The sequence below is a fragment of the Sitophilus oryzae genome, unplaced genomic scaffold (genome assembly GCF_002938485.1).
Source record: "Sitophilus oryzae breed Bouriz unplaced genomic scaffold, Soryzae_2.0 scaffold_965_pilon_pilon, whole genome shotgun sequence".
Taxonomy (NCBI): Eukaryota; Metazoa; Arthropoda; class Insecta; order Coleoptera; family Curculionidae; genus Sitophilus; species Sitophilus oryzae.
This window is the reverse complement of record NW_022147600.1, coordinates 1565804-1593779: the sequence shown is the minus strand read 5'-3', so window position 1 is coordinate 1593779 and position 27976 is coordinate 1565804. Positions and strand designations below refer to the sequence as shown.

Genomic DNA, 27976 nt, shown 5'->3' with positions numbered 1-27976 from the left:
ACAAATATTACTTTCAGTTTTGAAATTAAATAGTGGGCGAACTGAAAATTGCATGTTAGCGCGTAGCCAGTTGTTGGCCAGATACACAATTTTTAGTCGGCGCGGCTGACTATTTAGATGTAAAATTGAAAACAATAATTCTTATGTTTTATGTAGTCGATCGGTCGACTATTTCATTGCATGTGTGCACAGCTCAGTAAGAATATATTAGTTTCAATTCTGAAAATAAATATTCAGACGACTAAAAATTACATGTCAGTGTCTCAAGTTTGTAGAAACAAAGACGTAAAAGTACCAAAAATAGTACCAAAATGATAATAGTCCGGATTCATTTCAGTAGATGGCGCCACATTTAAAACCTCGCCGACCAAGTTACAAATCCTCTGTTGATAATGGAAATTGTTGAAAGGGGTCGGCACTCTGGATTCCCGTCAGAGCGAATAAATCTTTCGCCTTTTACTAAAGATTTCCGTGGCGGGGATCAACTCAAATGAGTCTATAACAGAATTTTTCTCTGCCCTGGTTTTTACCAAGGCATTTTAATAAGACAAGCATAATTGGTGGTTTAGAGCATAAAATAATTAACTAGAAAGAAGTGTCAACTCTGTGTTAAATCGTGGAAACACGATACGCCACCGAAAGCCTTCGTTGTCGTCTGGAGAACTAATTTTCCAATTGACAGGTTGACATGATGGCTTCATTTTTATTTCCGGTTATTCAATGGCGGGCCCTCTTTCAGTTTAAATGTATTTTGTACTCTTTCTTATCATAAATAAAACAAAACAAAATTTTATTTAAACATATTTATTTGAAATATGAGACAACGGGACTAAATAAATATAAAAAATAAAGAATTGAATGATTTCTACAGCAATTACTTAATTATATGCAATTTTAACGTAAATTAGTAAGGTATAAGCATGACTTACAGTAATTTGTAAATAAATACGCGTATTCACAGACATCAAGGATAGAAAAGGGGGCAGACATGAAAACGGGAGCCTTATACAAAAATCTGAAAACAGAAAAACAAATTTTTTTATACTAAAATTAACAATGTAAAAATATCAAGGTATAAAATATAAATATACTGTTTAAAAAAAGCGTCCATTATTCCCAAAGAGACAGGGGTGCAACTTTGTTCAAGTTAGCAACCGATCGTTTAGAAGCGATGTCAAAACTAGATCGATACTATGTTCATTGCAAAACTATTGTCGCTCAAATGCTGCGAAATATGGTATCACTATCACACTCTTGCACACGTGTCTAGACTGTCGCCATGCCACAAAGCGAGAAATCAGAATATCGCTACGAATCGATGTTGCTACTGAACATAGTGCATCAAGCTACAAATTACTTTGCTATCGCTTTGAAACATGAACAAAGTTGCACCCCTGGTTTGTAAATCAAAAAGAAGCAAAAAGAGACTTTTAGTCGGATAACAATCAGATTGTATCAGTCAGATTTACTGCATTATTGACAATAAATCGCACATACTGGAGATAACTAATGTTGGCTATAGTTAAAAATGATCTTACCTTGCTGTAAATTGTTTTCATTTTCAAAAAAATCGCCGATCATAAACATAACAAAATTTTCTTGCATCTAAAAAATACAGAAATAGTGTTTATTTACTACCTATTTTTAATATACATGGGACATACCTAGTACTGCAGAAACGTCTTTTTCTCCAGGATTGTTCATGTAATAATATAATTTATATGCTTTATTACCTTTATATTTATAAATTTCTGCCGAAATATCAAATTGAATTTACAAAACAAAACTAACCCGAGAGAATTAAAATGGCGTCGAAATTTGTTCTAGAACAAATCTGAAGTTGTCTCTGATATCTGTCAATTCTAAACTGTGAAGTTAGACAATAGTTAGAGAGAAACATTGCTGTCCTTGTCTAGGCGGCCATACTTGTCGTCAGGAGATGACAGGATTGACACTAATGACTGTTTCCAATTTTCCTATTTCACTGTCACCCCCCTGGTTTGGAGTAGAGGAGATTTGGATCCATGGCATGGTACAAAGAAAACAAGGTATGATATTACGCAGGTTGGTCTATACGTCACAGGTCACAGGTGATAACAGGCGCTATTGGTCAGCACGCTCCGCGCGCCAATTCAAATCGTCAAGATATTGTAATGAATCTGCTTTTTTGTTTATATACCGTCATTGAACTGCCACTAAGCAAGTTACTTTCGAGCAGTGGGTGAAGAGTCAGGCTAGGAAGCGAGAGACCGGAATTCGAATCTCGGCCGGGTCATAACTTTTTTATTTAATTTTTTAAATATTGTTATATTCTATAGTTTATTTTTGTAGTATAAAAAAAAGAACTATTTATTCTGTTATTTTTTAATCTCCGGTATTAATATAAATTGATTGTTGGTACAATACCTCATTTAATATAAAATAATATTCTACTTTTTGAAATCTATCAGGCCCTAACCTAGAAGTAATATATTTTTACAGTGATATACCATATTGTAAACTATTTAATATTTCAGTCACTTAAAAAGTTAATTTGTATTGAATAAATGTCTACCATTAAAGGAAATTTGAGCTATAATCCTTGATGGGCATATTCTGGGTATGCAAGTATGTAACTTCCTCTAAATTTTGGGTTTCGTTCAACCGATTTATTTTCAAAACCTGAAACATCTACATATAAAAAGAAGCACAGCTCACTAATTATAACAAGCTTCACCCTTGGAATTATTACTTCCACTAATTATAATAAATTTCACCCTTGGAATTACTTCGATTACAATTACAATACATTCATCTGCATTGGCATTTTCTACTTTTCGATGGGAAACAATCAACTTCCCAAAATTTTTTTAATGATGTAACAATTCCTCTTGTGGTTACTTTTCCATAGATATCTTCATTCCTCATCTCTGTCCCCATAAACATCGCAAACTAAAAACCTAATAATTAATAAGTGAACAATATATTCACAGATGACTTTTTATTTTCACTTGATATTTTCATATTTTGTTCCAGTAGGTGTTTCTTTTCTATATTAATAATTTGATTCCCATTGTATCCGCAATCAATTTCCCGTCATTTTTCTGATGTATTTTTTTGATTCACCGTATTTTTGGTTATCTAAAAGTAGTTAATGATGTTAGGCATATAGTTATATTTTGAGTTGTTAGAAGTCAATTATTTCCTTTTGTCGAGATACACCTAAATCCTTCTGAAAAGAAAAAAGAGATTTCTGTTAACAAAAAAAGGGAATACGTGTAAACAAAAAAAAAAGAAAAATTGTAGGATTAATGCATATTTTTTAATTGAAAATATATGTTCAAAATATTATTATAAGTTATTGTAAATTTCTAGACATGCTTATAAAATGTATATATAAAAGTCAGTTCCAACGTTTTAGAACAGATGGTACTACTGTTTAGAACTCGCTGTAAACATTTTATCGCGACAATTGACCTTCGAAAGCTCCTCCGAACAAAGCATACTTACCTGGCGTAGAGGTTACCGTGATCAACAAGGCGGTTCCTCCAGGGTGAGGCCCTCCCATTGCACTACGGCTGGGCTGACCCCTGCGATTATCCCTAATGCGGATAACTCGGGCGCGTAATTTTTGGTAGTCGGGACTGCGTACGCGCTGTCCCGGTATTTATTAAATGAAAATTAGTCTAAATCTGTCCTATACGAAACTGTATGAATTATTCATACTGTGTTCTAACGTGTTGTTTCACATGGTGGGGCTGGAAGGGTACATTTATGAATATTTCTACAGTAGTACCACCGTACGAGTTTTATGTACCGTACGAGTTTTATGTACGGTGGTAGTACCACCGAATATTGTGGTAGTACAGATGTTTGATGCATTTATAGCCCAGGGTTGCCAGATTGGGCGACTTATCGCAAATTGGGCTACTTTAAAAATCATTTTGGGACACATTTTATCTTTCTGCGACTAGTCACAGATTGGGCGATTCTCAAAATTTTTCTGAGATTTTTTGGGCTACAAAGGAAATATACTTGAGGTTGGCTAACCTAAAATCTTATTTGTAATTTTATTTGTTGTATTATACAGGGTACTCCTAAATGTCATGTACTAACGAAAAGGGGTGTTTTTTTGGCTAGTGCAAACTTAGCTTCTTGCATCTTGTCATAAATAACACTTCCAAATTTTCACAAAACCAGCAAAAGGATTTTTCAAGATATTATTAGAAAAAAAATTTAGGTAAAATTTTGACACTCTGTAGCTTGAAAACCAAACGTTTGCAGATCCATGTTTATATGAAACTTTAGTCATAAAATATGTCAAAGAGCCAAAGAATCACCCGTCCTTTCGTTTGTACATGATATTTAGGAACACTGCATATTAAAATAAATACTGTTTAATGATCATAATACATTCATAATATTATATTAACCAACAATTATTTCTCTTTAGTTCTTCTTTTTCCTTTACTCCACTTTTCAAAAAACAGTTCTTTTTACTGCTTTTTGGCAAAATCTGCGACTTTGGGCTATCTTAACAGCTGCCTTTTAATAAAGTCACAAAGAAAAAAAGACGATCTCATCAACTGTTTCTATTGATCAGGTTGTCTTGTTCACATATCTCTAGATTATGATCAAACGAACGTATAGTGAGAATCGACTTTAAACAATCAAACGATCGGCCGACTAATCAGTGGCGTAACGTGACAACTGGAGGCCCCGGTGCAAGACATTTTTGGGGGGCCCCTGAGTAAAGAACAAAACCAAAATAATGTATATGTTTTATTAAACACTTTTTTGAAAGGCTCCGCGGGGCCCCAAGTTCCTGTAGGCCCTCGATGCTTTGCACCGAACACTTCACTGCGACTAAACCGATTAGTCATTACAAAAACAGATTTTAAAGTGTCAGTTTGTGTAAGTACTCTGGAAATACGAAGAAAAAAATAACCATAAAAAACAATATTGGATACATCCCGTAACAAAGCAACGGATTATCAATTAGAGTTGGGGGTTTTTATTATTGCAACGTTTATTAAATTTTAATTTTTATAAAATGTATAAGGAATGATAGATGTCCTTTTAGTCCAATCTTCCTCGTTATCCATTTTTCTTAAACTTAGAAACAACATAGAAACATACCAAATTTCAAACAAATGGTGCTTTCTTAGCTTATATTTACTAGGTGCTACACCACTAGAATACTAGAAGATATTATAAAAGTTAATCAAATATACACTACAAATATATCTCGTAACAAAGCAACGTTTATCAATTGCAGTTGGTGGTTTTTGATGTTGCAATGTTTATTAAAATGTAATTTTTATAAATTGTATAGAGATCCTTTTAGTCCAAATTTCCTCGTAATCCCTATGAGAGCAGACACGTTAAAACGCATAATATATTACATATTAGGAGGCCGACTAAGAAGGGTGTTATACCCAGTTTTGAGTCTGGGCAGAAACTATTTAATCGGCCGACTATTTGATTGCATGAGTGCGCGGCTTCATAAGAACTATTAGCAAATATTACTTTCAATTTTGCAATTAAATATTCGGCTGACTGAAAATTGCATATTAGCGCGTAGATTACGTCTTTGCTTCTACAAACTTGAAACACTGACATGCATTTTTAGTCGGCGCGGCTGACTATTTAGTTGAAAACAATAATTCTTATGGACCCGATCGGTTGACTATTTCATTGTATGTAGCTCAATAAGGATATATTAATTTCAATTCTGCAAATCAGACCACTAAAAATTACATGTCAGTGTTTCTAGTTTGTAGAAGCAAAGACGTAAAAGTACCAATATAAAGTAGTACCAAAAGGATAATAGTGCGGATTCATTTCAGTAGATGGCGCCACATTTAAAACCTCGCCGACCAAGTTACAAATTCTCTGTTGATAATGCAAATTGTAGAAAGCGTTCGGCACTCTGGATTCCCGTCAGAGCGAATAAATCTTTCGCCTTTTACTAAAGATTTCCGTGGCGGGGATCAACTCAAATGAGTCTATAACAGAATTTTTCTCTGCCCTGGTTTTACCAGGGCATTTTAATAAAAGAAGCATAATTGTAGGTTTAGAGATAGAGAGTTTAGAATAGAGTAGAGTGGATTGGATGGCAAAAGAATTACTTTGCCGATTAAATTCATTTAACTCATTTACTCAGATTCTGTCTCAGGGCCCTCAGAGATCATAATTAATTAAAAAGAAGTGTAATAATTTTTGAAAATTCCAAACAACGAAATTAAGGCCCGTATTTATAGTCGCGTCCAGGGTTCGGAAAACTACATGTTACTTTTAAAAACTACATAAACTACATTACATGCAGTTAATGTAGTTTATGTAGAGGGTGTGGTTTATATAACATACGTATGTAACTTTCAAATGTCAAAGGTATGAGGTGAGGTTATAATAAGTTAAAGCTTTAGAAAACACATAATGCATTTAAGAAAACAGAAGAAATATGGCTTTTAAATATAACCATTTACAACATATTATTTAGACTCTTCATATAAAGCAAAATTATTCATAATATCAATAGGTAGTTTATTAACGTAGTTTACATGTAGTTAACGAACGGGAAAAGACGTAGTTTTTGAAGAAAAACTACACCTAGTTAATCAGGTAAATTACGTCTTAATTAACTACTTCCGAACCCTGGTCGCGTCTCGAGACGCCAAGATGGTCTTGGGCTCTTGAGAGCAAACGTCATTTTGGAGATTGCGATTTTCATTTTGGAGATTGTCATTTTGGATAGTTTATGTGATCTGTGGATAGTTTAACCTAACTTTTTTTAGTAAACAAAGTAAATCCCTTGTAAATCTGTTTTGTCTGATTAAACAGTTTTGAATATGTTAGAAGAGTATGAGGATATTTTGGACCATGTGGAAGAAGAAAATCGTCTTCGAGTTCCAAAAAGATATATACGGGATGCAGGAAATCCAATAGAAATGTTTAGCGAGGGGGGATTTATGCCGATATAGGTTTAACAAGGCTACAATTACAGAAACTATTTTACCTCTTATAAATTGAAGACTTGCATAAACCTACCAATCGTGGTTTACCCATTCTCCCCGTTATTTAATTACTAATTTGTTTACGGTTTAATGCGACTTGTAATTTTCAGATGGTAAATGGAGACTTGCGTGGTGTTAGCCAACCTACTAATAATAATGATTCGACTAATGTTGTAATTCGACTAATAATAATCAAGAATAATGCAATAATGTGGAAGTATTTCAAAATCGCAAAAGTGTTTTAGTCCAAATGTTCAGGTCCCAAAAGGGAAATTATGGATATTATAGTTGGATATCCAGGGTCAGTCATGATAGTGTTATATTCGATCGAAGTAATTTAAGAATGATAATGGAAAGGCGTGATATTCCTGGTTTGCTTCCTGGAGACAATGCATATAGATGTAGGCCATTTTTATTGACTCCTGTTCTACAGCTAGGTAATCAAAAAGAAACCAGGTATAACTTTGCCCATAGAAGAACGCAAAATGTTGAAAGGCTATTTGGGACTTGGAAAAAATGTCTTCCATGTCTCCGAGGTTTACAAAACAACTGTTGCTATTATTTAACAGCTGTTCTTCATAATATTGGTTTAAGGGAAAATTTAGATAATTTTGAAGATGCTAATTTACACATTCCAATTATAAATAAAAAGGAAGAGGGTTACATTTTTGAAGAAATCTTATTCAACATTTTGCAAATTAATGTATTTATTATATTAACATATAATAACATTGCAATCTCCAAAATGACGTTTGCTCGTGTATTTTGTGTTTATTCTGTGCGCTCTCAAGACCAAGACCGTCTTGGCGTCTCGAGACGCGGCACTAAATACGGGCCTTAGTGTGATCATGTCTAAAATATTCTTGTTAACATATTTATCATATTATCAATATTTTTTAAACTCCAGCGATTATATATAATATATTATATATTTCTTCTACATTCTTTAACAGCACATGCATTATTATGTTGATAATATCGTCAGATATATCATCGCAAAAAATGGACCGGTATGCTGTCGCTTTAATATTCGCCCGAACATTTGTGCCTCTTTTGAATAAACATAACAAAAGGTAACCTTAGGGATAAAGATATTCATTAATCAATTTCAGAAAAGCGCGTACGAAGAATATAAGGTTATCTGCTATAAAAGTCTGGGTCAGACTAGATGGTAGTGATAAAAAAAAATTGAACATCAATGGTTTCCAACGCACAAAGAAGGAAATTATAGGCTAATATACAGGGTCCGGCAATAGTGCGTCGGGCATCTGTAGCTCCTAGAATAAAAAACTTGAGAATTTTTTAAAGTGCAAACCTAAACTATGTACCAGGATGTATTTAAGGAAAATTTTTTAACTTCTATAGGGTGGCTCAAAAAAGTGCGAGTGGACCTTGATGATTTTTTTTAAATGGAACACCCTGTATATTATTGCATTTTTGGCTTCCTTTCGGATCACTTTACATAATCCTAAGATATGAATAAACATATTTTAATAGTTTCAGAGGTATTAAAAAATAAATCAAAAATATATATTTTACAGCCCTTCTTAAAAAAATTATTAAAAATACAAGAAACGTTCTGAAATCAAAACTATATTAGATATTTACTTTAGATGGTCTATACTTACTTTGTTATAAATATGAAAATCGTAAATTATACAGGATGTTCAAAATTCTACGCCAAACTTACTAAAATATAAAATCATTTTTCTTGGTTTTTTTACATGGAACACCCTGTATATTATTTTCTCAATAGACGGAGAATTAAAAAATGAACTTTTTTTGTGTTTAGAGTATTTCAAAATTTTTAACAGTTTCGCAGATATTTGCGGTTTTATATTTTATATGGCATTTTCCATAGTAAATTTTTACCAAAGCCACCCAATGATTTTTTCTCGTATTTTACCATTGAAGGCGCCATATGAAATAATAATGCGTGTATCTGCGAAACCGTTAAAAATTTTGAAATACTTTAAATACAAAAAATGTTCATTTTTTTACTCTCCATCTAATAAAAAAATGATATACAGGGTGTTCCATTTAAAAAAACAAAGAAAAAATATTTTATATTTTAGAAAGTTTGGCGTAGAATAGTAAACATCCTGTATGATTTACGATTACCATATTTATAGCAAAGTAAGAACAGACCATCTAAAGTAAATACCTAATATAGTTTTGATTTCAGAACAGTTCTTGTATTTTTAATAATTTTTTTAAGAAGGGCTGAAAAATATATATTTTTGATATATTTTTTAATATCTCTGAAACTATAGAAATATATTTATTCATATCTTAGGGTTATGTAAAGTGATCTGAAAGGAAGCCAAAAATGCAATAATATACAGGGTGTTCAATTTAAAAAAAATCATCCAGGTCTACACACACTTCTTTGAGCCACCCTATAGAAGTTAAAATATTTTCCTGAAATACATCCTGGTACATAGTTTAGGTTTGTAGTTAAACAAAATTCTCAAGTTTTTTATTCTAGGAGCTACAGATGTAAGAAGTACATTATTTAGTTATGGTATTTACAGGGTGAGTTTCCTACGATGTTTTCTATGGGTATCTTGGAAACTACTGGAGAGAGAGAGTCGGTTAAATGGGGAAAGAATTGCAGTTTTGTGGGGTCAGAATTATGCGCCTTTCAGATTTTTGAAAAAGATCATTGCTTATTAGATATTTCGAAAAAAACAAATTTTGGCAATTTTGAAAATTGTCCATAATTCCATTATAATCTACTTTAGACAAAAAGTTTTCAGATAAAAGTTGTAGAGAATCGCATCCCTAATGAGCTTGTGTTCTCCGATTTTTTCTAAAGCTTGTCATTTTTGACATATGACACAAACATATGTTTTTTAAATGGAAACCATAGTTGGCCATGACTTCATAAAAAGCGCCTTTTTTTAAGCTTTTTTGAGCGATAAAAGCTATATGTTTTCTTCGAAAAATTACAGTTATAGTTATAGCCATTTATTATCTTTCTTGGCTAATTTCACTTAGTTGGTATGGTATTCTTATTCTGTTATGATTTATAACTTATAAAAAGACAGAATACTTTATTAAACGGTTCTTTTCAATTTACATTACACAAACTAAAACGACTATAACTACATACACTTTAAGTTATTTTAGCAAATGTTCAAAAAAGCCGCCATTGTTTTGAGTACATAAAATGAGACGACACTAAAACTCACGATACCCTACAAAAGGAAAGAGAGTCTCTCTTTCCTTCTCTAAGGACAACATACTCGGAAGCTGAACCGCGCAACTGCGGTCTACGTCAAACTCAGCTGAACTTTGTAAACAACGGCACTTTTATAAATATCATAGTAAATAGGGCCCTGTTTAAAAGCTCAACAGCATTCCTGTATTTTTAAATAATACAAAAAATACTAAAAGCATTTAAAGAATATTTACATTTTGTGATTGCGTTTTGGGGATCCAGCGATTCATAGAACTTTAATAATTAATATTACAGACTGGATTATTTTTAATTTGTGTTGTTTCACTTAATTTTGTGAAAAACACTATAATAAGAAGAAACGTATTATTTGCCCACTGTGTACTCTAAATATGGTAGTCTGTATAGTTTGTGGAAGTTGCAGTATATTGCAACAACATTTGAAGGTAAACACCATGAAGTAAAATTGAAAATGGAAACACATAACTTTGCCTATGGCTTTGCTACAAAGGAAAGTTATAAACTGTGGTATGAAAAACAGAAGATCAAGATAAATTATGCATTTGCCAAGCCAAGAAAATATGAAATGACTATGTGGAAAAAAACTTACAATTATTATCGTAATCGTAGTAAATCAGCCAGGTAGGTAAAATAGAAATGAAAAAAAAAACACTATGCCAAATAGTCTCTTTTTATTTTTAGGACACATCAGCAATTGTTCTAAATGAACAGAGAAGGCCAGTAGTCCAATAAAAAGACCATATAATGAGCCATAAAAGTAAAATGGATAAGCAAAAATGATTCCCAACAAAGTGAAAGAGGTTATTGGTCTAAGGCTTTATTTATGTTGTTTTTGGTCTTACTTAAGTAAATATGGTATTGACTGTTGGTTAAAGGTTTATATTTATTTTGTACTACTTGTACAATGTGGTATTGTTTATTGTTAAAATTATTGTATTGTATTGTTGTAATTATTGTATTTTCTTGACATAGACCAGCAAGTTTCTTGCAGTTTCTTCTTATAGGCCGTAATCGAAACTGCAACAATCAATGCAACTTTGACTAAAATCACTTGATATAGGCAATATTACCAAATATGAGCTAAATACATTAACCACCTTCCTTCTTTAAAATGAGCAAATAATGACATTTCGTAACTTTAATGATATTTGTATGTTTTAAAAATATATGAATGCAGATCAGTTTTTAAATATAGCCTAGATATGTTTCTAAAAATAGTTAAAAACTATAAAAAACAAAATGAACAACCAAAACAGTCTGTTACAACAACTGGCAATTTAGGGTTCGATTCTCGTTTATTCATATATATATTGCGGATTTTTATGACATTCGTCGTCTCCCGCTTCTCAACTTCCACAGATTTCTGTCTGTCCAGTCTTCTTCCTGAAGGCCCCTAGAATTCATAGCGTCAACTACGCCCTGCTTCCATCTTCGAGGTGGTCTGCCACGTTTCCGCCTTTCGCTTGGTGTCCAAGAATGAATTCCTTTTGGCCATCGGTTATCATCCTTTCGTTGGAGGTGTCCGTACCAACTTAGTATTTTGCCGTCAATGGCGTCGAGAATAGTTTCTTTTTCTCCTTAATTTCTCGTATTCTTTGATTTGAGATGTGTTCCAGTCTTGAAATGCGACAACTTCTTCGCCAAAAATCCATTTCAAGAGACAGCAACTTATTTTTATCTACTTTGTTTCAGCGCCATACGTGGTAATGCTCTCAATGGCTTTATAGCATTTTTGTTTTTTGGGAAATTTTGTCACTCCACAACAACGATTTAAGTTGACCGATAACTCTTTTTCCTTGACCAACTTTATTTGCAATGTCTTGAGTGCTTTTTCCATTTGTTGTAAAAGAGACGCCCAAGTATTTAAATGTACAGATATTTTTAATTGTGCCGATTCCTATATCCAAATCCTCACGTTCGTCATCACCCACTACCATGTACTCTGTCTTCTTTGTGTTTATTGTTAGGCCCCATTTCGAATATTCCTCATACAGTTTTCTAAACATATAACTGGAGTCGTCTCTGTCTCCCGCTATTAAGACCTGGTCACCGGCAAAGACTTTTCTTACTGGGATTCCCATTCCACAGCATTTCATCTTCCAACACTTTAGTACTTCCTCCAAATATACTTTAAATAAAATTGGTGCTAATAAACACCCTTGTCTTAAGCACTTATACACAAGAAATTCTTGGGAAATATTGTTTCCAAGTTTAACTGTGCTACTGCAACCCTCGTATAATTTTCTTGTTGCTTGGACATACCAACTACTGATACCAAAATTTTGCATTGACACCCACAAGTGGACCGTCCTTCCCCGTCCTTCCGTTTATTCATAATGTTCAAAATTCCCGCAAAGCGCTTCTCGCCAAACAAAACCGAACTCTCCGTGTACGATCCGAATACTTCCGAGGTTTTCGTGAGTTTTAGTGTAGTCTCATAAAATGCATCTTTTTAAAACTGAATTACAAGCTTTTTCCGCAGACCGGCAGGTTAACTTTAATAAACTTCTCCCGTACCGCCTCTTCGAGTGCTTCTCTTAAGTCATAAGTTCTTTTGTTAATCTTGTTGTTAACCATACCGCCTAAAAAATCTAAAATGGATAGGTCAGGTGATCCAGGAGGTCCATGCAAATGGTCCACTTCTTCCTATCCCTGAGTTTGCATAATTATGATATAAATAATTTTTAACATTTCTTTCATTATGGGAGTGCCATAATGAAAGTCATGTTGGAACCACTCTATTGATGCGCGAGTATCTAAATTTAAGTTTTCTAAAAAACGTAAGTAACGTTCACCGGTCAACATATCCTTGTAAATGTATGGCCAAGAAAAGTTGAACCAATAATCCTTTCAGCCATAAAATTCTTCATTTGAAAAAGTCATATTTACAATTTATGTTTGTTTTAATTTACAAAGTTTAGATGTGACAGTTCCACATTACTGAGAGCAACGACGATTGAACTTGTTTCCATGGCTAACTAAGTGAAATTGTTTAAAAATGATAAGAATTGGCTATACCTCAGTAATTTTTCGAAAGAATATTTTAAGAACATATTATAAAAAATGGCGCTTTTTATGAAGTCATGGCTAACTATGGTTTTCATTTTAAAAAAAACATAAGTTTGTGTCATATGTCAAAAATTTCAGGGTTTAGATAAATACGCAGGACACAATCTCATTAAGGATGTGATTATCTACAAATTTTCTCTGAAAACTTTTTGTCGATAAAAAAGATTATAATGGAATTATGGACAATTTTTAAAAAGTCGAAATTTGTGTTTTTTTCGAAATATCTAGTAAGCCATGAACTTTTTCAAAAATCTGAAAGGCGCATGTTTATGACCTAACAAAACTGCAATTCTTTTCCCATTTAACCGACTCTCTATCTCCAGTAGTTTCCGAGATACCCATAGAGAACATCGTAGGAAACTCACCCTGTATTTGGTTTAAGAACATTTAATTATAAAATTTACTTATAGTGATTTTATTTTTTCACCATTAGCTTAAAAACAAAATTATCTAATACAAACTTTCTCAAATTGTTTCCGCAAGTATTTCTTATATCTGGTCGCGACGTTAAAGTATTACTTCGTTCCCACTAACAAGTAAATTCCCTTTAAACCACGATATCAAAGAAACGCTTTTATATATAAAACATAATCTTAATCTTCTCCTTTATATTTTGTCCTTTAGAAAAACATCTAAAAGCCAATTACAGTCAATGTAATACAAAAAGAAAAAATATATTTTAAGGGACAAAAATGCCTTGGGGATATTATTTACATAATATAACATTTATTTACAAAAAAAAAACAAGTCTGCCAGTCAGAAACTATGACAGTTTTTGAATTCATATTTTTTTAATGCAACAAAATATAAATCGAGAAAAATACTTTTCTTTATTATCGTCAGTAGAGTGCCCTTAGTTCGAGATATCTGTTCAGAATTGAACTTCAGCTGAAGAACACTTAAAAATAACTTTTTTCGAATTACCAAATTACTTTTTGAGAGTTTTGAGAGAAATGTTTGTTAGGGCTAAAAGAATTTTTTTTTAATATAATCTTGTAAGAAATTGAAAATTGTAGCAGGGTTTATAAAAAGGTTAATATTAAAAAACCGAGTGTTTTTAAAAAGTGGCTCCTCCTGTAACTTCTTAATTTTTTCAGATAAGAAGCTTTATTATACTATCATATACTAAGGGCTGGCAAAGGCTAGTCTTGGGTCGAGATTTCCGTATGTAAGAAGAGTACAATGCGTTTATAATGTACTGAACAAAGAGAGGGCAGTAAACACGTTGCCAAACGTATGAAATAAACCGAGAAACTGTGCTAAGAGGACGTGGAAGGGGATATAGCAGATTTGTCGCAGTTGACCGGTCGACCCAATCAATACCTCTGTCAGTACTAAAAGTTCTAGGGAAAGGTTTACGTCATGCGTTCAGCTTCACGATTTAATTACGTCTCGTGATACTTAATTTGTTTATTTATTAACGAGTCGTTGTAATTTTCCCTATAGCTTGAATTTTTTTAAGTGCAAGCTAGAAACACTTGAATTTTTGGTAAAAATAAGTGGAATTGAGTGGGTGGTCGATAGTGGTCGTGCTATTAGAACTCTTGAGTTATGGCCTGTTATGTGTTAAAAAGTTTAGTTTTTAAATTATCGCGATTACTGACGTTTTCTCGTTATAAAAAAAAATGACACCGTAACGATATCCTTATAATTCCATTTCAGATGCTCAGAAACATGTCTAATGATTTTATCTAGTTAGGTATCTCTTGAAAAAAATGTCTTAAGAATAAGCGGTTTGCAATCGTGATTTTACTTTACTTGATAGGGAAAGGCGTATCGGCAACGCCGCAACAGCACACCGTCGTGCGTCGCGTTGGTCAGTCGCATTTCTCTCACTCCGACTTAATAAGATCCCTATGCGATTTACTTCCACACATGTAAATGCCGACCGAAAAGTAACAGTTGCCAGCACGGTATGACATAAATCAGGATTGATTGACGTATTCAATTAGTTTAGGTCTTTTCTTGTTTCGCCGGAAATGGCTACAACTTTTCATTTTTAAGCGTTATTGACATTTTTTACTTTATTTGATAGAAAATGACATTCTGAATAGAGTTACTTAACATACCTATACCAACTTTTGTCATTTACCTTTAATAAATGTATTAAGGAACTTCAACCTAGAGCGCAGTGGCTGTATTAAAACCAATAATTTTTAATCAAAGAACATTGCAAAAATAGATTTGATCATCTAATGTTTGTCGTGACTTTTCCTGGCCGGTTAAAAAACGCCCAAATCGTATTTTTTACTGATACCTCGATTTTTTCAAATTGGGCCCATTGGCATACTTGAAAGAAGCATTTTTTACAAATATTATATCATCACTTGGTATTTTGAGTCAAATTGTCGTTAGAAACACAGCCATTGCTCTCTAGATTGAAATTTAAAAGACTATTTTTTAAGCGAAAATGTCAAAAGTTTTCATATGATTACGTCATTCTATTCAGAACGTAATTTTATTAACTAAATATAAAACGAGATGTAATTAACGAAATGTCATGGTAACAACAGTTATTTTAGAAATTTCTAGGTTTAGTTACGTAACTGATATTTATGAAAAAAAGTCCTTTGCCTCGGGTACAGATACCCGCTACGTTTTGGAAATAGCTCGAAATGAAACGAAATTGAACGAGACAACAGGAAACGTAAAAAAATCCCCCCACGCCCTTCTCCGCAATTTCACGAGTAGTTTTCAGGTGCTTTTAAGAAACTAGTCGAGACAACTGGAAATAAACTGAATGGCGACAAAGTTGGGCGACGAAACGCAACCTTGACCTGCTTCGAAGAGTTCTCTGTAATGTGTAGAGCGTGTTTAACACGTTTATAATAATTTTACAATAAATGTTTCGTATACTCGCTATTTCAATCCGTGTATGTATTTGTATATACCAGTTGTTTTCAATATTCTCCGATGGTGCCAGCACCGGCACCAAACCTATATTAACACAGCTCTTGGAAGTACAATCCTAGTACCACATATGCGTATAAGATAAAGTAAATAATAAGTAAATAAACAAAATATGAGTAGCGGAAAAAGGGGCCAAAAAACCCTACATATATGCTTATTCTCTGCATTAAGTTCATCAGACCGAAGGGAACAGCCATTCGACGACCGATTTCGGAGATTTTTCTCCATCGTCAGGCCGACTTTGCTGTAACCCTCGATCTGACCAACGAAAAGCAGAGAATAGCATTTGAGTACAAAATTTACTACTATGGCGAGAGTGCTAGATGGGCTAGACTTGTTTGTCCAGTAGGCCGCTGGTTTTAATATTATTTAACTCTAGATAAGGCTCAGCAGGTAGGTGGTTTTTTTCCCTTTGTGTTCTTAGTATCTTATCCTGGCCAGTTAAAAAATGCTCAAATCGTTTTTTTAATAATATCTCAATTTTTTCAAATAGAACGAGAGTGGCTCATAAGCATATTTGGAAATAGCATTTTTTTACGAATAATTTGATACCACACACTTGGTATTTCGAGTCAAATTTTCTTTACGAACCGGAAGTTTCAATGTCCAGTAAAACAGGAAGCGACTGAAAACAATTGAATATGTCAATCAATCCCAATTTATATCATATACTAACATCCCAAATCTCGTTTGTTTAACTGAAAAAATAAAACAGTTAGAGGGGTGAGCCAGTTTTGAGACGCACCCGGTATTTAAGAGTTTACTAAACGGAATACGAGAAAAAGGTGAACATTAAAAATCAACAAATTACATATTATATCATCGGTCTTTTATAAATATGCAAAATTTCAATTCAGCTTGACGTCCTTGTTGATTGAAAATGATGTTCAAAGATTTTGTTACATAGATACATCATGAAACATATATACAGGTGAAGCTAATAAAAGCATATTAAAACATTTCAAACGACTACATTTTTGTTTACTGATATACCAAATGATTTAAAACACGCCTTTGAAGTTGTAGCCCAGTTTTATGCGAAGAACAGTTGTTTACCATCGTCTTAAATCGAGGGCCCGGTCTTTAAATGCGTGTATTTCTTTTAATGGCAGGCAAATCATCGGAAGGCTCGGAAACGGATGCAGTATACAAACGAAACCGACGCAAAACACATTTACTGGTCTAATATTTTTAGTCGGTGAAACGTGTAACGGACTTAGATTGTTTATGAATATACGTTTCTTTGAAAAACAGAAGAGGAAAATCTTTAACACAATGTGCCAATATGGAGTACGGTTAGGTTAAGGGTACCCAAGTAGCATTTATCTGACTTCGAACTAAATCTGACCTAAAGCGACGTCAGACTGTGCAAATTTAGGTCGGGTGCTGGTGATACGACCGGTGACGTCGCTTTCCTATTAAAAGCGACGTCGTTGGATCCGAGGCGGTAAATCCAACGATCTGTCGACGTACAAAATAACAACGTACCATTTTTATTAATTTCCCAACGTTGTTCCCACGTTGTCTTGCACGACATACATATACATGAACTAGCCCGACGTCTACCCGTTGTCCGAATGGGATACGTCTCACTGATAATCCTTAAAATAACGTCCAATTATACTTTGTTGTATTTTATGTTCATATTTATAACCTAATTTACGTATCTCTATTTACGTCCGTAAATACAACACATTAAGTAGCATTTGCGGCCTAATGAACATCATGAACATAACCTAATAAAAAGTTTTTGTAAACAAACTTAATTTTTTTTATTATGCCTAAAAAACTCTAAAAGGGCATTTAAACATTTATCTACATTTTACAGAAAGAGGTCGAGGCTTTTGCAAAATAATAATAGTAGTAGTGATGTCTTGCCTCCACCCACGAATGCTTTTTATCCGGAAGAGATGCTGCATTACAGTGGTGCATCTTAATTTCTTTTTTTAGCTTAGGAAACCAGCAGACCCCATCCTTCATCCTCCTCCTACATGTGAGGTACTGGTTCCAATTCTTTTAAATTTTGTATATATACTATCTTAAAAAAGTGGCTGCCCATTTTTTTAAGAAGAAAACAAAAACTAAAATATAATTGCACAAATCCACAAATCACTGATACGCAAAGTGAGGTTACGCCTACGAAACCGTTGAACCGTTAACCGTCAAACATTTTTTAACAACAAACAATTGACCTATCATAGACCAATAACAGACAACGTCGGGAATCGTTTATTAGGAATACGAAAAATTATATGCTCTGTGGCCGACGAGGGATGCTCCTACGTATTCCGGCCGATCGCAAATTTTACGTGGCGTACGTTGGAATTATATACGTCATAATACGATTGCTGGTCGTCCGGTTTGATGACTTCGGTCGTGTGAGATGACTAATGTTGAAGACCCGGTCGGAATTGGTATATTGGTAGTTCATATTAAGTCGGACACAGAAATCCGCCATTCTTAACAAGTATCCGATTGTCAGCCATTTTCAAATCGTTTTTTGTTTTTAAAATTTTATTCACATTCCGATTTCTAGTAGAATAATATTGATAAGGTTGAGCTTGGGGGGAACCACAGTACAGTTATATGATTAAACCAGCTAAAAAAAAAAATATATTTTGCGAGTTACTTTTTTATAGATATTTTTATTTCATAAATCTACCTAATTTTGAAGGCGCTCGTTGTTTTCCGGAGTATTTTAATCAGATATATCAAAAAACTGACTTTCGTTGACAAAACTGATGTCTGGATTAATGATTCAGAATTATTATAATATGAAATTAGGTAGGCACTTATAGTTATATTCGAGGAGCGATTATGAATCCATTTGTAATTAGGTAGTTTGGTTAGGTTTTTATGTATTCTTGGTAGCGAATTTGAAACCAAACGTAACGTAAGTGCTTAGCGACGAATTTTAAGTAACTGAAATCCAACGTAATCTGACGTTGGTAACTGGTAGAATTACATTCCCTATTAGGTGAGATACCGACGTCGAGGCGACCCGAATCTGTATTCCCCATTTAGGTGCAAATAAGGGTCGTCAGGTGGTCGAACCACCTGACGACGTTGGTACCCGACGTCATTTTATCAGAAGAAATAAAAAAGTTATAGAGGTGAGCCACTCTTGAGAAACACCCGGTATTATATGATCGTGGCCGTTAAAAAATAATACCTTATCTATAAATAAATAATATCAGAGAGAACATTCAATCACAGTTTTCTATAAAATGCTTCAATAGACCACAAAATTACATTCGCAACAATATCGCAAATCGCAACTCCTAAAAATTCAAACTCGCAGATAAAAACCACAATCGCAGCAAAATCGCAAATCGCAACAAAGTTGCAAATCGCAGTTATAATAATACTGGTTGCCTAAATTGAAACTCGCAAATCGAAGAAATCGCTAATTTTATGAGAAACAAAAAATAAAATCGCTGCGATTGAATCGTATAGTTTACGATTTTTTGCTCATCTCTAGTGCTAAAATTTTTTAAAAAGCCTTTATTGTCAAAAAATTTTTCAATTTGTAGACAAAGGTAAACTAACAAACAAAGTAAAAAAACAAGGTACAAAAACAAACAAACAAAAGATAATACAAAACATTATACAAATAATATTGTCAGTCTTATTGTTAAAATAAACATTTATCAATGTTTATAATGTCAAAGAACAAAAAAATAAAAATGACATTCAAAAATATTTAGCTAGTTTATAGTAAAATATCAATGAAATAAATAATTTCATTTCGATGTCATTAGTAAATATAGCAATAGCAAACATTAGATCAGTGTTTACAAGATCAAATTTGATTTTCAAAATATAATTCATTTACGGCGTAGAAAGCCTTGTCTAGCAAATAAGAGTTCAATGCTTTGCGAAATGAAAAAATGTTGTTATGGATTTGATTTCAAATGGCAGGTGATTGTGCTTTTTTTTTGGAGTTGTATAATATTGAACTTTTAACTAACTCTGAGCGTGGGGTGGGTAGATAAAGATCTTGCTCCGCGTTCCTGAGTGGATAAGTGTGAGATGGCCTTTCTTGCGAAGCTGATACATGTTTACGTATTAGGCAAACGGATTCAAATATAGATAAGGAAGGAAGAGTCAATATTTTTAATTTTTTAAAAAATTCCCGGAAATGAGTTCTGCTGTTTAGTCCCAGTGAATATCGAACAGCTCTCTTCTGGAGCCTGAAAATTAGCGATGGGAACTATCGAATGAATTAGACTATCGAATGGTTACTGAATGAATGATTTCAACTATCGAATGGTTTCATTCGAATAAAATCATTCATTCATTTGTATACTAAAGCATATGTGACAACCTCGCCGTGCGACTAAATGGTTATCGTTAAGCCACGACTATCGAATGCTTTTGATAAATGAAATTTAGTATTCGTTTGATTTTTGTGTGCGTCAGTGCATTATTAATTCTTCCAAATTTTTATAACTTGCCTTCTAAATTCTCCTATTTTTGCGTTTATTAAAATATTTAAAATACTAAAGTAGTAGTGTTTTTTTTTAAAATTGACGATTCTGTGCGTGTGCAGGTGGTCAAAATTTTTCCGAAAATTTGTGTGATTTTCCGATCTTTCAATTATTTAATTTTATGCGGTATATGGTCTATTTTTTTAATGGAAAATTTTGAGAAGTAACAATGTTTCAGAGAGATGAAGTGAACTTACAATTAATTTTAAAAATACATATGTATTTGTATTTTAGATGATTTAGTAATATGAATTAGTTGAACTTAATAATCATATTTAAGTAATGGGGTAATGTGGTTATCGAAGTTAAAAAAGAAGTAAATGGTTATCGAAGTCAAATTTTGGGATGAGAAAATTAAATTGATTGAATAAAGTTTTACACGTGCCAATTTAAAAAAAAAGTTAACGATATTTGTATTTTGTTTATGCTAATTCTCTTACATGTAGATTTTTGCGAAGAAATATTTCATTTATTTTTAAAGTAAATGCCAGTAAAAGCAAATACTATTTTTAAATACTAATACAAAGTAATAAAATATAATACACATATATAATTTTGATTTCTAATTTTTTATTTATATTTTTCTTCTATTACACAGAAAATTAATAAATATGTGAATATTTCATGATTTTAAAATTTGTTGTTAATATAACAAATTAGTTCTGTAATTATTATTATTATTTAATTAACCAACGTTGCCACAAAAAATTTAGAGACTATATTATTTTTAAATAGGATCTAATATAAATAATTTTGACTTCTAATTTGTTGTTTATATTTTGCTACTACTTAAAAAATGTTTATATTAAATGATTTTAAATTTTGGTGTTAATAGGTATAACAAATTATTACTGTTATTATTATTTATTAAACCAGTTTTGCTTAAAAACATTAAAAATAATTTTCCTACATCCAAAATAAAAAGTGTTATTGAAGTGTAACAACAGAATATTAATAAAAAAAATGCAAAATATATAGTCGTACTATCCCTAACTAACTATAATACCAAAGAATAATATTCTTTGCTAATACCAACTAATACGAATATACGGCAACAGTGCCGTTCATAATGTATTTTTTGTGTAAATACTAGCCCCTCAATAAAAAAATAATGTGTCCTTATCTTTATCTGACTCAAAATCAAAGATGCCGGCTTTTTTCATACCATTGCCACCGACCGCCGACCGCTGTCGAGTTTCTAGGAAAGAAACCTACATCGCCGGGCAACAACTAAAATCCAGTTTATATTTTACTATAATCGATCCTGACGAATAAATGAATTTTACAAATGAATGAATTTTATAAATGAATGGTTTTTGCAACTATCGAATGTTTCGATAGTATTCATTCGATAGTTCCCACTACTACTGAAAATGCGGCCAAATTGAGTCGCACACACGTACCCGTAATTACATTTTAGATACTGAAGTCAAGGGTTAAAAATTATACTTTAATTCAGGTTTGTAGAAATAATAATAATTGAAGAAACACTTAATATTTTTACGGAAATATGTATCGTTATGTTTTAAAACCATCCCATTATGAAAATTCAAGCGGCTTAAAATGGTTTTATAAATGCCTGTTTATTTCGTAGTATCTTAATAAGGTTTCCTATTAAATTAAGCAAAAACCAACAAGCACCTCAGGCGGATAATCATAGCAATTTTCTCAGGTTTGATCGTTCCCCGATACGTGCAGATCAAATTAAATATAAAATTAATTTTATCGGTTCAATAAACTAAAGGATTAGGCCAACGTGTTATTATATTACCTTCATTTTCGCTTTATTTACTGCCTGATTTGCCTTAAACGATTCTCTATGAAAATGTTAAGTTAATTAAGGAAAATATTAAAATAATGTATGTTTTATTAACTCAGGCATAACAAGTGCGAAAATATAAATAAATATAGCACACTTTTCTTTGTTAAATATTAAAAAAATGCGAGTAGTCAACAAATAGTTATTTTTTATACAACACGATAAAATGGTATTTTATGGTCGACCGAAAAGTTTAATTCACGAGCGATGAAAACACTATAATGCAATTTTATCGTCGTGTATAAAAAAATATTTTTTTTTCCATAGCGAGTTACCTACGTGTTAAAAAATATTCAGAAATTATAATTTCAAGGAATTTATTGTAGCGTTTTTTAAACAACTACCACTGCGAACGGCAGCTTTTCATCGGAGAGCAGTCGTGGATAAGGTATTTCATTGGAAAGAAAACTAATTAATAGCAATAAACAAAAGAATATAGATATTGGGCGCCAGGCATGTACAGAGAAAGAAAACACAGTTGTATATTACTTAAAATTAATGGCTATATTTATTCATGATGGTCTTTATATTTATTCATTCAACTATATTTATTCATGCTGGCTATGAAACGAAGATTGCTGTCATTTTATATTTGAAACTAGCGTGTACCAGCGACTTCGTTCACGTCGAATTAATCATTTGTAATAGTGATGATAAAGCAAAACAAGAATTTCCATTAATATACAAACTGGATAAAATTTGCCCACATTTATGTCAGCATGAGAAAAAACAATATGGCGATATTATTATATAACTTGGTAATATTTGAGGGGTAGTTTCATTTCGTTGGAATTTGACTTTCGAAAAATCCGTTGGCCAAAAATAAGCTTTTAACGTCAAGCAGTTTAAGCAGAATCGTGGTTAAGAAATTACCCAACTTTTTGGAACACCCTGAATGATTTTTTAAAAAATTTCAAAATATGTAAAAAAACCAAATAAATTATGCTTGTCCAAGCGTTTTCCCGAAAGACTAACCGTTTTTTAAATAACAAATATTGTAATGTTTGAGGGGCGTTTTCACCCTCTTGGAATTTGAGATTCGAGAAACCCCTCCTTATCGAACCTCTACACCCTAAAGTCAATCTGTTTTCCAAAAATCAGCTTTTTACGTCAAGCGCTTTAAGCAGGATCGTGATTAATCAATGACCAGATTTTTCGAAACACCCTGTATACATTTTTAAAAAATCTTAAAATATGTAAAAAAACCAAATAAAATATACGTGTTTAAGCGTTTTTTCGGAAACTTGACCGTTTTTTAAATAAAAAATATTCTAATATTTGAGGGGTGGTTTCACCCTCTTGGAACTGGAATTTCGAAAAATCCCTTCTTATCGAACCTCTACACTCTAGAATCAACCTGTATGCCAAAATGGAGCTTCTTACGTTGAGTGGTTTGAGCAGGATCGTGATTTGTAGTATGTCAGTCACTTAAAGATTTTATATATTAGTATGGATTATATGGGAAATGTAATGGATCGTCATTTCGAAGGCATCTGGAAGCTGTTTTTTTTATCAATCGATATATTCGGGCTGGTTTCCCATGGTGTGGTTTGTAGTTTCTGTAGTAGATGTTATTTAAAATCATTTTTTTTTTCAGTGGGTGGTTTACGATGTGAAACGTAGACTATGCAACACAAATTATTATAAATATTTCTGGACCGCAACTACAACATAGCTAAAACTAGGTTGGTAAGTGTTATATTTGTTAGATGTAGATTCTTCAGAAGTTCCTTCCGCTCTGACGCTCATCTCTGGCGCTCAAAGGTTGTGTGTTCTGCCCTTAGACTAAGGTTCTGCCGTATCGTCATTAGAATCACTGTATATTTAGGGTATCAGTGAGATGAGTTCGAAATAAGTAATGTCTAAAGTAACCAAGACCAGAAAAACATTGGGTCATGGCATAACTCCCCTCTTTGTGATTCTTATTTACCCAACTTTTCAAATCCAGTATGAGTTTTCTGGTCCAGCGAGCTTTTTTCTATTGATATTTTGCTTCCATTTTTTACAGATATTTATAGATCTAATGTTATTTACCAATTTTCTTTATTTTATTTTCGGAGTATTTTTTACTCTCTATCCGTTCTGCATCAAGTAAATTTACAGGTATCATGGTACTAATAACCAGCGCAGCATCTGAATATATTGAACGGCACCCACGGCACACTGTTATAGCCAATGTGTGTTGGGTTTTCGCACCAACCGCGGTACCGTCGATTCCATATTCTCCATCCGGCAACTACAGGAAAACGTAAAAGAGCAGCAGTCTAAACTTTACGTTGCATTCATCGATCTAACAAAAGCCTTCGACTCTGAACAGAGATGCACTTTGGGCAATTATGAAAAAGTTTGGAGTACCCATCAAATTTCTCACAGTGTGTAAAAGCCTCCATAACAACAACAAATCAAGAGTGTCATATCATGGATCACCTGAGCGATCCCTTCCTAACAAACACAGACGTTAGCCAGGGATGTGTCTTAGCGCCTCTCCTATTCAATATATTCATGGCAGCGCTCTCCATTATAGTGGACAGCAAACTGCAGGAGAGAGGTTTGGGCATTAGATACAGATACGACGGCGGCCTGCTCAACATAAAAAGACTCAGGGCAAAAACACGTACAAAATTCATCACAGAACTTCAATACGCTGATGACTGTGCTCTAGTTGCAAATACGTTACAGCAATTGCAAGAAATGTTGAACACATTTACATGAACATACGGGGCCTTGGGACTTAAGCTGAATATCAATAAAACTAAAATCATGTGCACTCCCCCGGAAGATCACAACAGTGCTATAAAAATCAGAGATGAACTGTTGGAATATGTAGTATTCAATTACCTCGGCAGTTTGATTTCGGAAAAGGCCAATATTGACTTTGAAAATCAGCACAGGATTAGCAGCGCCTCAAGAGCATTCTGTACATTAAAAGACAGGGTTTTCTACAATCATGACTTGAGCACAAAAACGAAACTTGCGGTGTACCGAGCGATAATAATTCCCACCATATGTTATATGGAAGCGAAACCTGGTTGTCGTACCGCCGACACATGAACGTATTAAACAAGTTGCAACAGAGACATCTTAGACAACTCTTAAGAATAAAATGGTTCCATCACGTCTCCAACGTATCGGTCTCTTAAAAATCCATATATCCTAAAATTTGTCCATAAAAAATGGCAAATGCATGTTAGTAACGATCACTAATTTGTTATACGATATGCGTTTAAAAAGCAAATTATGCAAAATTCCAAGTGAAAAATTCCAAGCAACAAAATCCGTGCGTACTATGATGTGCGACCTATGAAATGCGACGTACGACTGATCAGACTTCCGATGCCGACTGATTGTATATACCGTCCTTCGTCATAGTCTTTGCGTGTTGCGTGTCGTTATTATTTTTCATCAAAAGAGTATTTAGCTATTGGAAAAATGGCCATGTTTCTTGAATGAAGCACCGTATGATCGAAAAAAAAACGGAGTCCAGTTGGCTTGGAAATGAACATCAATGACATTCCCCAATTAATTTTACATACAAAATGACAGCGATCTTCATTTCATAGCCATCGCTGACGCCGTTTTTATTCGATCATACGGTACTTCCTAGCGTATTTTTCTTATTATCTTAAAATAAAGTAACTTGCACTTGGTTGAATGAAAATAGATTCAAGAGAAATTTTCGAATTTTTTAAGAGAACCAGTTTTCTTGAGTTAAGAGAGTTTTTCTTCAGGCAAAATATTTTCTTTTACGCTAAAATAAATTCTCTTGCCACTATTTTTTTTCAAGAACGATGACGACTTTAGTTCAAGTCTATCTTTTTTATCAGTGTACCATTAGATCCAAACGTTCATTATCTTCATCATTTTCAGCTTATTCAACCATTTCCAATTATGGTTTAGCTTCCCTCACATATTTAGATACTCTTTGTGTAGTTGGGTCCATTGTGTCTATTGTTGCTATGCAGGCCCAAGTAGTTCCATCTCAGGTTCGGTCTTCTTCTAGGTCTCTAATTCCTCGTGGGTACCATGCTGTATTTTTTGTGGTCCATCTGTTGTCCGTTCTTCTTGCCAGGTGTCCTGCCCATTGCCATTTGAGGAATTTTACTCTGTGGATGACATCTATAACCTGGATCTTTTCCTTATTTTACGGTCTCTCTTGGTTATTCCTAGTATATTTCGTTCTATTGAGCGTTCTGCGACCTGCAGTTTCCTTATGATGTCCGTTTTAAGTGTCCAGGTCTCGCATGCACAGGTCATGACTGGTAGTACACATTGGTCGAATGTTTTCTTCTTTAGATAGAGTGTCATTCTAGAATTCTTCAATTCTAGAAATCATTCTTGAATATGATTGAGTGTCTTCCGTAAGTACTCCATGCTCCAAATGTTACTCCCAGGTATTTTAAGGTCTTGTTTAGTTCGATCATCTTGATGATAGCCAGCCTTACAAATCAAAGATTGACTATTTTCCGTAGCTATTATTCAAAAGTTGATAATTTCGTTTGGCAGTGGATATTTTTTTTCAGATACTTTTTTCAGTTACTATTTTTAGCAGTATGATAATTTGCAAAAAGCAAAGTCAATATTCCTAATAACAAGAGCATATTATTAAAATAATCAGGATAAACATATTTGTTGCCTTTTAAAATAATTTAAATAAATAATGGTTAAAATGTTAAATTATATGTGGAAATTAATATATTTGCATTAGATAACCGTGGCACTAATTATAATGGTCCAGGTTTGGTAACAGTAAATATTATGTTTTATAAATTAATGTTTAATTAAATATACACTTTTTAGTATCGTTCAAATTTGTTTTATGTATTGAACCACGAAGTTTTTTTATAAAAATTGAAAAAACAAAACTATAAAAACGCTAAAAAAATAAAGTCACAATGTACTAATCAGTAAAATACTTTTAATGTGGGTCAAAATTTTATTTATTTCATCAATTATGATTATATCAGTTTAATTTAATCTTTAATAAAATTATATACCTAAGACCTTCTATTTTGTCTTCTATTCCTTCTTCGTTTGAATTCACTTTATAGTTCCAAATCATTTACTAACAATTGAAAAGAAAATATAGCACATTGAATATAATTTCAAAATTAAGAATTGAAGGGTCAAGGGAAAAAAGTAGTAAGTCATTTTTTTTTGCTATATTTAAATATGCGATGGCATTTGTTTCAGAGTGAGAAGGAATTTCAGAGCGGAGCGGAATTGACTTACCTGCTTTTTCCAGTTGATATCTTAAAAGTATTTTCTTGCTAATGGTTGTAAAACAAATATTATTTATGCTTCTTAATACTTTTATTAATGACGCCCTAATCAATTTTAAGAACAAGTTCTGTTGAATTATGAAGAAAATATTAGTTGAAAAACTTAATGCTAAAATCAAAAATGAATATGATATGGTTAAAATATGGTATTTATACAATATTACCATATAACTTAACCATATTACCAAATATATGGGGGTGGGGGGGTAATC

At 32.9% G+C, this 27976-nt stretch overlaps 3 non-coding genes across 3 annotated transcripts; all 3 read left to right on the top strand.

Moving 5' to 3' along the window:
* The first annotated feature begins 415 nt into the window (after positions 1–415).
* On the top strand, positions 416–537 carry LOC115891106. The gene has a single exon (XR_004051758.1). It is a non-coding gene; the product is annotated as a U5 spliceosomal RNA (small nuclear RNA).
* A 2944-nt stretch (positions 538–3481) lies between these two features.
* Positions 3482–3643, top strand: LOC115891097. Its single transcript, XR_004051751.1, has one exon. It is a non-coding gene; the product is annotated as a U1 spliceosomal RNA (small nuclear RNA).
* A 2263-nt stretch (positions 3644–5906) lies between these two features.
* Positions 5907–6027, top strand: LOC115891105. The gene has a single exon (XR_004051757.1). It is a non-coding gene; the product is annotated as a U5 spliceosomal RNA (small nuclear RNA).
* Positions 6028–27976: the final 21949 nt, after the last annotated feature.